Source organism: Rhinatrema bivittatum, chromosome 3, assembly GCF_901001135.1.
Source record: "Rhinatrema bivittatum chromosome 3, aRhiBiv1.1, whole genome shotgun sequence".
NCBI lineage: Eukaryota > Metazoa > Chordata > Amphibia > Gymnophiona > Rhinatrematidae > Rhinatrema > Rhinatrema bivittatum.
The window spans coordinates 495,279,019-495,292,399 of record NC_042617.1 but is presented as its reverse complement, the minus strand read 5'-3'; positions in this window follow the sequence as shown (position 1 = coordinate 495,292,399).

Here is a 13,381-nt window from a genome sequence, read left to right as displayed (position 1 = left end):
GGGCCCTCGGCAGAGGAGATCCGTCTCTCTGAGATGGCATAGTGAGACCCAGATGCAGGTTCCCAGTGCAGCAGAGCTAAAGATGAGACAGACCGAGAAGGTTAGATTACTCACAGAGTTGGTAGCTGTATAGTGGAGACTCCAGCAGGCAGAAGTATAGAGTGCAGATACCGAACCAGGGAGAGCAGGCCCTTGAAGAGCAAGTACCTGATCCCAGATAGGCACCTGAAAGATGACAAAGGACACCCGAGGAGCGGGTACCCAGGTTAGAGAATTACCCTGATGGGCAGAGAGAGCTTCCAGCGGCAGCAGGAAGTAGGTTAGATCGGACAATCATGATCCCAATCATGATCTTTGCTAACTCGATTAGCTAGCAAGCAGAGGCAGGCTAAATACCCGGATGGCATGATGTCACTGGAGGCAGATGCTCTCGAGGTTCCCGCCATTATGTGGATAAAGACGTGGTTGGCGTGCACCCTAGGAAGCCCTTAGGAGAAACATGGCGTGAGGCTTTGCCATAGCCGTTCTGGGGATGCCGGAGAGAGCGACTTGCAGATGCGGCGGTAGCCAACTTCCCAAGGCTAGCGGGGAGAGCGGAGAAATAGGTGAGGCACAAAGGTCGAAGCCATCTGAGACCGACAGTTGCAACAGTACCCCCCTTCAAAGGCCCCCCCCCCCAGATCTCCTACCTGGTCTTGGTTTCTGAGGATGCGTTCTGTGGTATTGTTGAAGCATCTCTTTATCCATAATATTAGCCAAAGGTTGCCAAGAGTTTTCTTCAGGTCCATAACCCTCCCATGACAGGAGATATTGCCATACTCTTCCTCTCTTTCTCACATCAAGGATAGCATCTACTTTGTAGTCAATGTCTTCTTCTGCATCAATAGGTGTAGGTTCAGGTGTCTTGGTGGAAAACTTGCTAAGGACTAGCGGTTTCAGTAGTGAGACATGGAACGCGTTATGAACCTTCATTGCTGGTGGAAGTTTCAGACTGTACGTAAGAGTACCCAGTCATCAGAGAATGGGAAAAGGTCCGACAAAGCGAGGAGGAAAACGAGCTGATGGTAGCTTGAGTCTTAGATGTTTTGTTGACAGCCATACTTTGTCACGAGGCTGAAATTCAGGAGCCTTGCGGTGGTGAACATCATAGTCTTTCTTTGCTCTTAATCCTGCTTTCCGGAGCATCCCTTTAGTCTTAGTCCACAGTTGGTGAATCTCTTTGGCAGTAGATTGAGCTGCCAGGGATGACACTGAAAGTGGAAGTGGTAATGGTGGTAATGGTAGTCGTTCGTAGACCACTTCGAATGGTGTTGATCCAGTTGATGTTGCTAGATGAGAGTTGATGGCGAATTCAGCCCAGGGCAACAATTCAGCCCAGTCATTTTGATGTGATCCAATATAGGCATGAATGAACTGCTTAAGTGTCCTATTCATTCTCTCAGTTTTCCCGTTCAACTGAGGATGGTATGCAGAGGTGAAGTCGAGAGAGATATCAAACTTCTTGCACAAAGCGTTCCAGAACTTTGCTGTAAATCGAGCTCCTCTGTAAGAGACGATGTGCTTTGGCATGCTGTATAGGTGAAAGCTGTGGGTGATGAAATGTTTTGTAAGCTCCATGGCTGAGGGCAAGCCAGGGAGAGCCATCTTCAAGAAACGATCCACTGTTACCCAGATGGTATTGTTATCTCCCGATAGTGGTAAATCCACCACAAAGTCTGTAGTGATGTTAGTCTAGGGGTCATCTGATACTGGCAAGGGATGAAGCAGGCCCCAAGGACGTCCAGGCGGTGTTTTCTGTCTGGCACAATTGGAACAAGAAGTAACATAGGAAAACATGTCTTCCTTCATGGTAGGCCACCAGTAGTACTTAGGTAGTTTAGCCAGAGTTCTACGTTGACCAGGGTGTCCATCCAGTTTAGAATTGTGAGCCCATGCCAACAGCTTTTTCCTGAGATTCCTAGGTACAACAGTCTTGCCCGCAGGTACCGGATGTGTAGCAGACAAGATAACTCTTTTTGGGTCGATGATATGCTGAAGTTCATTAGGTACATCCTCAGAGAGGAATGAGCGAGACAGGGCATCTGCTCTGACGTTCTTATCTCCAGGGCGATACTTCAGCACAAAGTCAAATCTGTTGAAGAACAGGGACCATCTCGCCTGCCAATGGTTTAGGTACTGAGCATGATGGAGATACTCCAGATTTTTGTGATCTGTGAAAATAGTGATTTGATGCTGTGCACCTTCAAGCCAGGAGTGCCACTCTTCATACGCCATCTTTATCGCCAGTAGTTCTTTATCCCCAATGCCGTAGTTCTTCTACGCTGGCAAGAAGCGTTGGGAGACGAAGGAACATGGAACCAAGGTCTTAGAATCACCGGACTGGCTTAGTATGGCCCCTACACCCACATCTGAGGCATTGATCTCTACGATAAAGGGCCGGGTCGGATCTAGGTGTCAGAGGCATGGCTTACTGGTAAAGGTGTCTTTCAATTTCTGAAATGCTGTCACAGCTTCCATAGACCAATTGGCAATGTTGGCACCCTTTTTAGTCATTGCTGTTAGCGAAACAGTTAAAGAGGAGTATTTCTTGATAAATGTTCTGTAGTAATTGGTGAAACCCAGAAATCATCTAAGATCCTTTAGACCTGTGGGTTGTGTCCATTTTTGAATGCTCTCTAGCTTCTGTGGATCCATCTGGAAACCTTGATTTGAAACAATGTACCCTAAGAAAGGCACAGATTCTTTGTGGAATTCACATTTAGATAGCTTGGCGTATAAGCGGTTCTCACGGAGTCTTTGCAGCACTCTTTTAACATCTTCCAGATGGGTGTTCAAGAGATGTGGTTCGTTTTTCACCCGAATTAGGAAATTACACGAAATTTCCTAATTTGTTGCGGTTTCGGAGGCCCCGAAACCCGAAATTAATTTTCCACGAATTTCGGGGAAATTTCATTTTTCAGGTTTGCCTGGGGAGAGGGGCACAAATTTTTTTTTAAATTAAAAAACCACCCCAAACCACCCCAAACATTTAAATTAACTATAATACACCACCACCCCCATCCTGATCCCTCCCCAAGACTTACAATCATCCCTGGTGGTCCAGCGGGGTCCCGGGTTCCATTTGCCCTCCGTGCCCGGTGTGCTACTGCAAGCCGTGCGCCTCAAAATGGTGCCGAATAGCCTGAACTACCATGTCACAGGGGCTTTCGGCGCCATTTGTCAGCCCCTGTCACATGGCCGTCGGCGCCATCTTGTGCTCCTATCATGTGACAGGAGCTGACCAATGGCGCCGAAAGCCTCTGTGACATAGTATGGGCAAAGGCTATCGGCGCCATTTTGGTTACTGGCGGCCGACAATGAAATCGCTGGACCCCCAGGGATTATTGGCAAGCCTTGGGGGGGTCAGGTTTTGGAAGGTAGCCGGTGTGTTGCACAAGGGCATCACTAGATATTCAAAGAATCCATCTCAGGTATTGAAAACTGTCTTCCATTCATCACCAGAGTGGATGCAAACTAGGTTATAGGCTCCTTTGAGATCAAGCTTGAAGAATATCTTGGCTCCCTGTAGTCTATTGAATAGCTCTGAGATGAGTGGTAAGGGATAACAGTCTTTCACAGTCATCTCGTTTAGACCTCTGTAGTCAATGCATGGACGCAATGTTCTGTCCTTCTTCCTCACAAAGACAAAGCTTGCACCGGCGGGAGACTTGGAGGGTCTTATGAAACCTTTCTGAATATTCTCCGGTATGTATTAGGACATAGCTCTATTTTCTGTTACGGAAAGAGGATAAACCCTTCCTCTGGGTGGTTCAGTGTTAGGCTTCAAATTGATGGCACAGTCATAGAATATATGTGGAGGTAGTACATCTGCAGTTTCTTTGGAAAACACATCTTGAAAATATGCATACTGAGGCGGCAACCCAGGCATTAATGGGGTAGTTGGCATGCAGGGTATTGGAGAGACCTCCATCAGACATTTACCATGGCAATCTGGACCCCAACGTGAAAGTTCCAGAGTGGCCCAGTTGAATTGAGGCATATACTGCTGCAGCCACGGTAGCCCCAGTACTAAAAGGTGCATGGCCTTCACTAGTACAATGAAGGAAATAGTCTCTGTATGTAGAGCACCGGTCCATAGTTGCACTGGTTCGGTGAGCAAGGTTACTTCGCCCAGTAAGGGTTCCCCATTAATTGAAGATAGGAGTAGTGGAAACTTCATGGTAATAGTGGAAATCCACAAATGTTCCACAAGTAGCTTCAAGATGAAGTTGCCTCCTGCCCTAAAGTCCACAAGGGCAAGAGTCTGGTATTCTAAATGTCCGCAGATTAGGGATACAGTAAGAGAGAGTGGAGGAGAAGGTGCGGTTAGACCTAAGAAGAGTCCTCCCACAAGACTTAGATCTGCCAGTTTCCAGGACATATAGGGTAGGGGTGTGCATTCGTTCCCTATGAATTGGGAATACGCAACGTATAGGGCCTTATTCGTTGTATTTGTGGGGAAGCGAAACGTATCGCGATTCCCCATGAATACAACAAATCTCAACGAATAACTTGGCTGCCTAAAGGACTCAATTTAAGCAAACCCCCCATCCTCCTGACTCCCCCCCCCCCCCAAGACTTACCAAAACTCCCTGGTGGTCCAGTAGGGGGTCCGGGAGCCATCCCCTGCACTCACACCCTCGGCTGCCGGTTTCAAAATGGCGCCTATTAGGGATGTGAATCGTTTTTCAACGATTAAAATTATCGTCCGATAATGTTTATATCGTCTTAAATCGTTATAGAACACGATACAATAGAAATTCTAACGATTTATCGTTAAAAATCGTTAAATCGTGTTAGTGCGCACTAACTCCCCGTTAGTGCGCACTAACTCGATTTAGTGCGCACTAACTGAAAATGATACAAATAAACACTTTCCAGGTCACTGAAGGTCAGTTAGGAATGAATATGTGTTCCTATTGGCTGGCTGCCCTCTTATCTATTGATGTTACCAAGGTTACCACTGAGGTGATGGTTGGGGGGATGGGAAATGGAACTGGAAACTAACGAACACCAACAGAAAATGAAACAAAGTGTTCACACTTCCCAGGTCAGTAAAGGTCACTTAGGAATGAATATGTATGTATGTATTCCTATTGGCTGGCTGTGCTCTTATCTATTGATGTTACCAATATGGTTGGGGGGATGTGAAATGGAAACAGTTGGAAGCTTGACAAAAAAAGTAATGTAATGATCAGCACTCACGTGACTAGAACTTGTTTGTTTATTATTTTTGTTAGCAGGCACCTGAAATGCTAGTGCATGTTGAATTTGCCAATCACTGTGCATTTTAGAAAGGTGGTCCTGGCTGGAACTGTACACAGTTCAAATATATGTAATTGATTGTTGGTAAGTGTATTTTTTAAGTAGCCACACTGGCACCAGTATGTTTACTTTTCCTCCTACTTAACTCACTAGCTCAGCTTTGTAAGAAGGGCTTCTCTGCTTGTGTGTTGTTTTTGTTTGGTGTGAGGAGAGCAGAAACATCAGATCTTTATTCAATCTACTACAGTCATCTCTTACAGTGCCCTATCCCTATTAATACCAGGAGTGTTGTGATCTTCCTGCACACAGTGCCCTAACCCTGATACCAGTCTGAGACAGCTCCCTCCCTGCATTACTAGTGAGAGGCTGGCTTCACAGACAGGGGGGAGCTGCCTGACCCTCACTCCTGACTTCCCCCATGTCCCAGCTAGTGAATGGTGTGCGGGTGAGGGGGGGGGGGGAGGATGGTGAAGTCTGAGACAGCTCCCTCCCTGCATTACTAGTGAGAGGCTGGCTTCACAGACAGGGGGGAGCTGCCTGACCTTCACTCCTGACTTCCCCCCATGTCCCAGCTAGTGAATGGTGTGTGGGTGAGGGGGGGGGGGGAGGATGGTGAAGTCTGAGACAGCTCCCTCCCTGCATTACTAGTGAGAGGCTGGCTTCACAGACAGGGGGGAGCTGCCTGACCCTCACTCCTGACTTCCCCCATGTCCCAGCTAGTGAATGGTGTGTGGGTGAGGGGGGGGGGAGGATGGTGAAGTCTGAGACAGCTCCCTCCCTGCATTACTAGTGAGAGGCTGGCTTCACAGACAGGGGGGAGCTGCCTGACCCTCACTCCTGACTTCCCCCATGTCCCAGCTAGTGAATGGTGTGTGGGTGAGGGGGGGGGGAGGATGGTGAAGTCTGAGACAGCTCCCTCCCTGCATTACTAATGAGAGGCTGGCTTCACAGACAGGGGGGAGCTGCCTGTTCCTCACTCCTGACTTCCCCCATGTCCCAGCTAGTGAATGGTGTGTGGGTGAGGGGGGGGGTGGATGGTGAAGTCTGAGACAGCTCCCTCCCTGCATTACTAGTGAGAGGCTGGCTTCACAGACAGGGGGGAGCTGCCTGACCCTCACTCCTGACTTCCCCCATGTCCCAGCTAGTGAATGGAGTGTGGGTAAGGGGGGGGGGGGGAGGATGGTGAAGTCTGAGACAGCTCCCTCCCTGCATTACTAGTGAGAGGCTGGCTTCACAGACAGGGGGGAGCTGCCTGACCCTCACTCCTCCGGGGTATTGTGATCTTCCTGCACACAGTGCCCTATCCCTGATACCAGGGGTGTTGTGATCTTCCTGCATGCAGTGCCCTATCCCTATTAATACCAGGAGTGTTGTGATCTTCCTGCATGCAGTGCCCTATCCCTATTAATACCAGGAGTGTTGTGATCTTCCTGCATGCAGTGCCCTATCCCTGATATCGGGATGTGTGCAAGAAGATCACAACACCCCCGGTATCAGGAATAGGGCACTGTGTGCAGGAAGATCACAACACCCCCAGTATCAGGAATAGGGCACTGTGTGCAGGAAGATCACAACACCCCTGGTATTAGGGATAGGGCACTGTGTGCAGGAAGATCACAACACTCCTGGTATTAATAGGGATAGGGCACTGTGTGCAGGAAGATCACAATACCCCTGGTATCAGGGTTAGGGCACAAGTTCTAGTCACATTGACTGATCACATTACTTGTTTTGTCAAGCTACCAACTGTTTCCATTTCCCATCCCCCATATACTGTCAGTTGGAAACTTGGTAACATGAATAAATAAGAGGGCAGCCAATAGGAATACATATTCATTCCTAAACTGACCTTAACTGACCTGAAAAGTGTCAAATTGTATCATTTTCAGTTAGTGCGCACTAACTCCCGTTAGTGCGCACTAACTCGAGTTAGTGCGCACTAATCGGAAAAAACGATTTTTAACGATTTTTTAACTAAAAAATCGTGCCTAAGACGATTTTCTTGACCTGCCACACGATTTCTATCGTTAAGACGATATGGAAAACGATTCACATCCCTAGCGCCTATAGCCTTTGACCTAATATGTCACAGGGGCTACCGGTGCCATTAGTCAGCCCCTGTCACATGGCCATCGGCGTCATCTTGTGCTCCTACCATGTGACAGGGGCTGACAAATGGCACCGGTAGCCCCTGTGTCATAGTATGGGCAAAGGCTATTGGTGCCATTTTGATTACTGGCAGCCGATGGCCCAAGTGCAGGAGATTGCTCCCGGACCCCTGCTGGACCACTAGGGACTTTTGGCAAGTCTTGGGGGCCCATCCTGACTCCCATAAGACTTGCCAAAAGTCCAGCGGGGGTCCGGTAGTGACCTCATGCACTCCATAGCCTTTGCCAGTATTCAAAATGGCTATTGATAGCCTTTGCCAGTATTCAAAATAGTGCCGAATGCCTTTGCCCTGTGACATAGTAGGTCAAAGACTATCGGCGCCATTTTGAAACTGGCACCGAGGTTGTGAGTGCAGAGGATGGCTCCCGGACCTCCCGCTGGAGCACCAGGGAGTTTTGGTAAGTCTTGGGGGGGGGGGGGGGGCAGGAGGGTGGCGGGTTGTAGTTAATTTAATTTTAGTGGGGAAACGAGTAGGAATTGATGTATCAACATAGCGGGGCGCCATACGGCCAAATGCAACGTATCTGCTCCCCCAACGAATCCGAATCCCGAATGCAACGTATGGCGTCCCTCTGCACATCCCTAATATAGGGCATGTTTATACAGCATGACCAGCTTGTCCACAATACATGCATAGTCCCAATCTCTTTCGCATTCTTCTCTCTTTTGAAGTCAAGTGACTGTGGCCTAATTGTATTGGTTCTTCTTCGCCAGCAACTGGGGCTGAAGGAATAGGTCTAGGGGTTGATTTAACTCGAGTTTCACCCTGAAGGGGTCTTCTGGGAGTCTGGCCTCTTGAACCTTGTCACGAAGTCGGCGATCAATCCTTGTTGCCAACTTCACCAGTTCAGCTAAGGTCTCAGGCATCTCGCGAGCTGCCAGCTCATTTTTCAAACAGGACTTCAGTCCTTCAAAGAAGAGGGTCCTCAGGCATTTAGGGTCCCAATGTAGTTCTGATACCAGGGTCTTGAATTCTTTGGCGAAGTCTGATAAAGGTTTGATACCTTGCTTCAGGTGAATCAACGAAGATCTTGCAGTCGTATGTTGGGCAGGGTCATCGAATACTGATCTGAACAGTTCAAGAAATCAGGCAAGATCATGTAGTATAGGGTCATTGCACTCCCACAGCGAAGAGGCCCAAGCCAACGCTCTTCCATCCAGATAAGACAAGATGTAGGTGGTCTTGGCATAGGCTGTAGGAAAATGATAAGGTTGCAGGGAAAAGTGCATGCAACATTGGTTGATAAATCCTCTACATCTCCAAACTTCCCCTGAGAAGCGAGTTGGAGCAGATAGAGGAACAATTGCCTTGACCGTCACTTCTGGCAGTATAACTTCCTTACCTGTGGTGGTTTGTGAGTTCATCTGTGCGTGTAGAAGATTAAATGCAGTAGTCATGTTCTCCAGCACATTCTGCTTTTCGGAGATTCACTGGGCCAGGCCTGGAATGGCCTGTAACGCGGTGAGCTGAGCCAAATCTATGGAGTTAGCAATCTGTTATGGTTTTGAGGTGTCTGAGTGGATTCTTGGGTACTGTGGAGATGACCACGCCCACGGGGAGGAGCCCCATGAGGAGCCACAGTACTGGGCTAGACTCAGATTTATCTTTTATTGTACAGCTTATTGTATACCACCAGAGGTGGCAGTAGTGAGAAAATCCGGAGGTAGCAGTCCAGGACCCTTGGAAGAGGAGACTTGTCTCACTGAGATGGTATAGTGAGACCCAGATGCAGATTCCCAGTGCAGCAGAGCTGTAGATGAGGCAGACTGAGAAGTTTAGATTACTCACAGAGTTGGTAGCTGTATGGTAGAGACTCCAGCAGACAGAAGTATAGAGTGTAGATACAAAACCAGGGAGAGCAGGCCCTCAAGGAGTGAGTACCTGATCCCAGACAGGCACCTGAAAGAGAACAAAGGGCCCCCAAGGAGCGGGAACCCAGGTTAGAGAATTACCCCGAAGGGCAGAGAGAGCTTCCAGTGGCAGCAGGAAGCGGCAGAGTAGCTTAGACCGGACGATCACAATCCCAATGACAATCTTTGCTAACTCGATTAGCTAGCAAGCAGAGGCAGGCTAAATACCTGGATGGTGTGACGTTACACGAGGGGGACGCCCCCGAGGTTCCCGCCATGACGTGGATAAAGATGTGGTTGGCATGCGCACGCGCATCCTAGGAGGCCCTTAGGAGAAACATGGCGTGAGGCTTTGCCATAGCCATTCCGGGGATGCTGGAGAGAGCAGCTTGCAGATGCAGTATTAGCCATCTTTCCAAGGCTAGCGGGGAGAGCGGAGAAAATGTGAGGCACAAAGGTTGAAGCCGTCTGAGACCAACAGACGCAACAATGGGAACCACATGCACATGGACATCCACGTGTCCTTTTTAAAATTTACCTGAAAGGGGCACATACATGTAATTTCTATTGTAGTAATTTTCAAAAGCCATTTACTCGAGTAAAATGCACTGATATGAGTAAATCCTATGGACAATTGTTTTTGGCGGGTATTCGGAAAGCACCTTCAGACAGCTTTTTGATCTAAAAGGCAATTTAATGGCATATGTTGTAGCAATTTTCAAAAGTGCATTTATGCAAGTAAATCCCAGTTTTACTCAAGTAAATGCTTTTTAAAATAAGGCCCAAAATTAGCATAATTTATTTTCAAAAAATTGCATGCAAAAAATTAGCATATATAAAGTAAATAGTATGTATATGCTATTTTATAAACCTTATTAGTACTTGTATATTTGCAGTGTTACACATAAATTTGAATATGGCAAAACAGGTGGATTAGGGGTGTTTCATGCTAGGATTCAGATGTATGCACACAAGTTGCTATTTAGTAGGGATGTGCAGCAAAAAAAATTTTGTTACATTCGTGATACGTATTCGTCGGGGGTCATTTTATTTTATTTTTTTTTTTAAGTATTTTTATACCGTCTTTACAAACAGTGTTTAGTCAAAATGGTTTACATATATCAAAAAATAATAAAAATGAAAATAAAACAAATTAAAATTAAAGTAAAAGTTAAAGTAAGAACAATAATGATTGAAAGTGGGTTGACATATAAAATATAAATTACAAAAATTTTCATTAATATAAAATAACAAATTGTTTAAAATAAAAATAGGTAGCATAAAGAAATCAATACACAGAACAAGAGAATGTTGGGTGCCTAACTGAAGATATGTATTCTGGAAGTGTGAAATGATTATTTAGTGGGTGGTATCTGAAATGCGGTTCGAAATAGGTGAGTTTTTAAAGATTTTTTGAAATGTTTAGGATTAGATATGGATCTGATAGGATCTGGTAAAGCATTCCATAGAATGGGACCTATGACTGAGAAAGCTCTTTTTCTGGTAATATTAAGACGGGCTTGTCGAGGTGAGGGAATGTCAAGAAGGTTTTTTTCCAATGATCTTAGGTGTCTAGTCGGTTTGTAAATTCGGAGGATGGAGCATAAAGTAACCGAGTTGGGAGTGTAGATAAGAGAATGTACAATGGACAAAATTTTAAATTGTATTCTATGTTTAACTGGTAACCAATGTAAAGACTGAAGTATTGGAGTAATGTGGTTTTTTTTTTGATGAATTTGTTAGGATACGTGCTGCTGCATTTTGGATTAGTTGGAGTGAGTGAAGTGTGTTTTCTGGGAGGCCTATATATAGAGAATTACAGTAATCCAGTCCAGAGAAAATGAGTGATTGAAGAATAGTCCGGAAGTCATGAAAAAAAAGTAAAGGACGTAGCCGTTTTAAGAGTTGAAGTTTATAAAAGGAGTTCCTAGTTAACATGGATATGTGTTGTTTTAGTGAAAGGTCTGTATTGATAGTTATGCCTAGATTTTTTGCAGATTTTGAAATGGGGATGGTTGTTCCATTGAATATAAGTTGAGAAGGGGGGCCTATAGATGAGTCAGTGATTGATGAGAGGTGAACTATTTCTGTTTTTTTTGGATTTAGTTTCAGACGATTATGAGATAACCATGTATCGATGGTTGTAAGATATAGTGATACTAATGATAGTGTATGGGTCCAGGAGATATTATATGGTACCATGAACTGTATATCGTCAGCATAGATTTTGAAGTTTATATTTAAAGAGGCTAATATGCGGCAAAGAGGTATGGACGTATGGAGAATCCGATACGTCGATATGTCAATACGTTTTCCAGTTCCAATAATGTCAATGGGGGAAGGATTTCCAGCCTATTTTTGGCTGCAGAATTGGGGTTTTAATATAAATTTTCATGAAACTTCTGGGGAGCAATCATCACAACAACAAAAGAGCTCCAAGGTACTTAGACTGTGGCAAGTGGAACCAAAGTGGCATGAATAGCCTAAGGCACTGGAAAGGTGCAAAGGGGTACCAGAAGTGGCAAGAGTGCTTTAACAGAGGCACAAAGCAGCAGTGAGAATGTCAAAACCACACCACACCTTCAAAAGAGAGCACCGATAGCAGATGCATGAACCATCGAAGGCAGCACGACAGCCAAAGCGGCAAGACAAGTGGCATTGGCATCCAACAGCACAATGAAGGGGGAACATAGCAAGCAGATAGACTAGCACCAACACACTGAGGAACCATGAGAGGGCAAGAACATCACAAGGAGTTAAGTGAGTCATCTGGTGTATGGCAGCAAAGCAGAGTGGCAGAAAGCTGATAGGGGCAAGACAGGCTGGAAGAGTGGAGGTAGTCTGGTCCCTGTGGTTTTGATAGGGGAAAGACAGGCTGGCCAGGAGACAATTCCCTTTCCTTTGTGCAGGAAAGGACTCCCTAGAACAGGTTCACCACTAGAGTGGGGTGTTTCCATTGGCATCTAGTGAATACCATTGATGTCTAGTGTATACTGTTGGCGTCTAGTGAATACCGTTGGCGTCTAGTGAATTCCGTTGGCGTCTAGTGAATACCGAATGTACTTACGCACTTCAGCTGATGACAAAGGAACCTGAAGAGCTCTCAGAAATAAGAATACTGCTACTCAAGTCCAAATCCGCAATATCAACCTATGTTGACTTTGTACCATACAGTGGCTCTGTAACAATGGGAACACAGAGGATGAACTAGAATACAACTACCACCAGTTTTCTATAGCACTAGAAACATTAATGTAGCAACAAAGAAACAGCTTGGGAAAATGGCCCGTATTATGAAGGTCATGAAAACTATATCCTAGCTCCAAGCTGGACAGACAGGCACAGCGTTAGAGGTTGAGCCCTGGTAGGGACATAAGGCCTGGATGAACAGGCAGAGCAATCGAGGTCAAACACTTGTAGGAACACAAGGCCCGGACTGACAGGCAGAGCAGTCGAGGACAGAGGACAATCCTACATAGGGACACAAGGCCCGGACTGACAGGCAAAGCAGTCAAGGACAGAGGTCAATCCCACCTAGGGACACAAGGCCTGGAAGAACAGGCACAGCAATCGAAGTCAAACACTTGTAGGAACACAAGGCCCGGACTGACAGGCAGAGCAGTCGAGGACAGAGGACAATCCTACATAGGGACACAAGGCCTGGATGAACAGGCACAGCAGTCGAGGACAGAGGTCAATCCCACCTAGGGACACAAGGCCTGGATGAACAGGCACAGCAATCGAGGTCAAACACTTGAAGGAACACAAGGCCCGGACTGATAGGCAAAGCAGTTGAGGACAGAGGTCAATCCCACCTAGGGAAACAAGGCCTGGATGAATAGGCACAGCAGTCGAGATCAATCCCACCTAGGGACATAAGGCCTGGATGGACAGGGATAGTAATTATTTTTTCTTAATTTATTTATATTCTTATTTTCAAACATTTCCAGCACTTCATAGTTGATTACACTCAGGTACTGTAGGTATTTCCCTATCCCCAGTGGGCATACAATCTAAGTGACCCCTTGTAGGACACAAGGCCTGGATGGACAGGCAC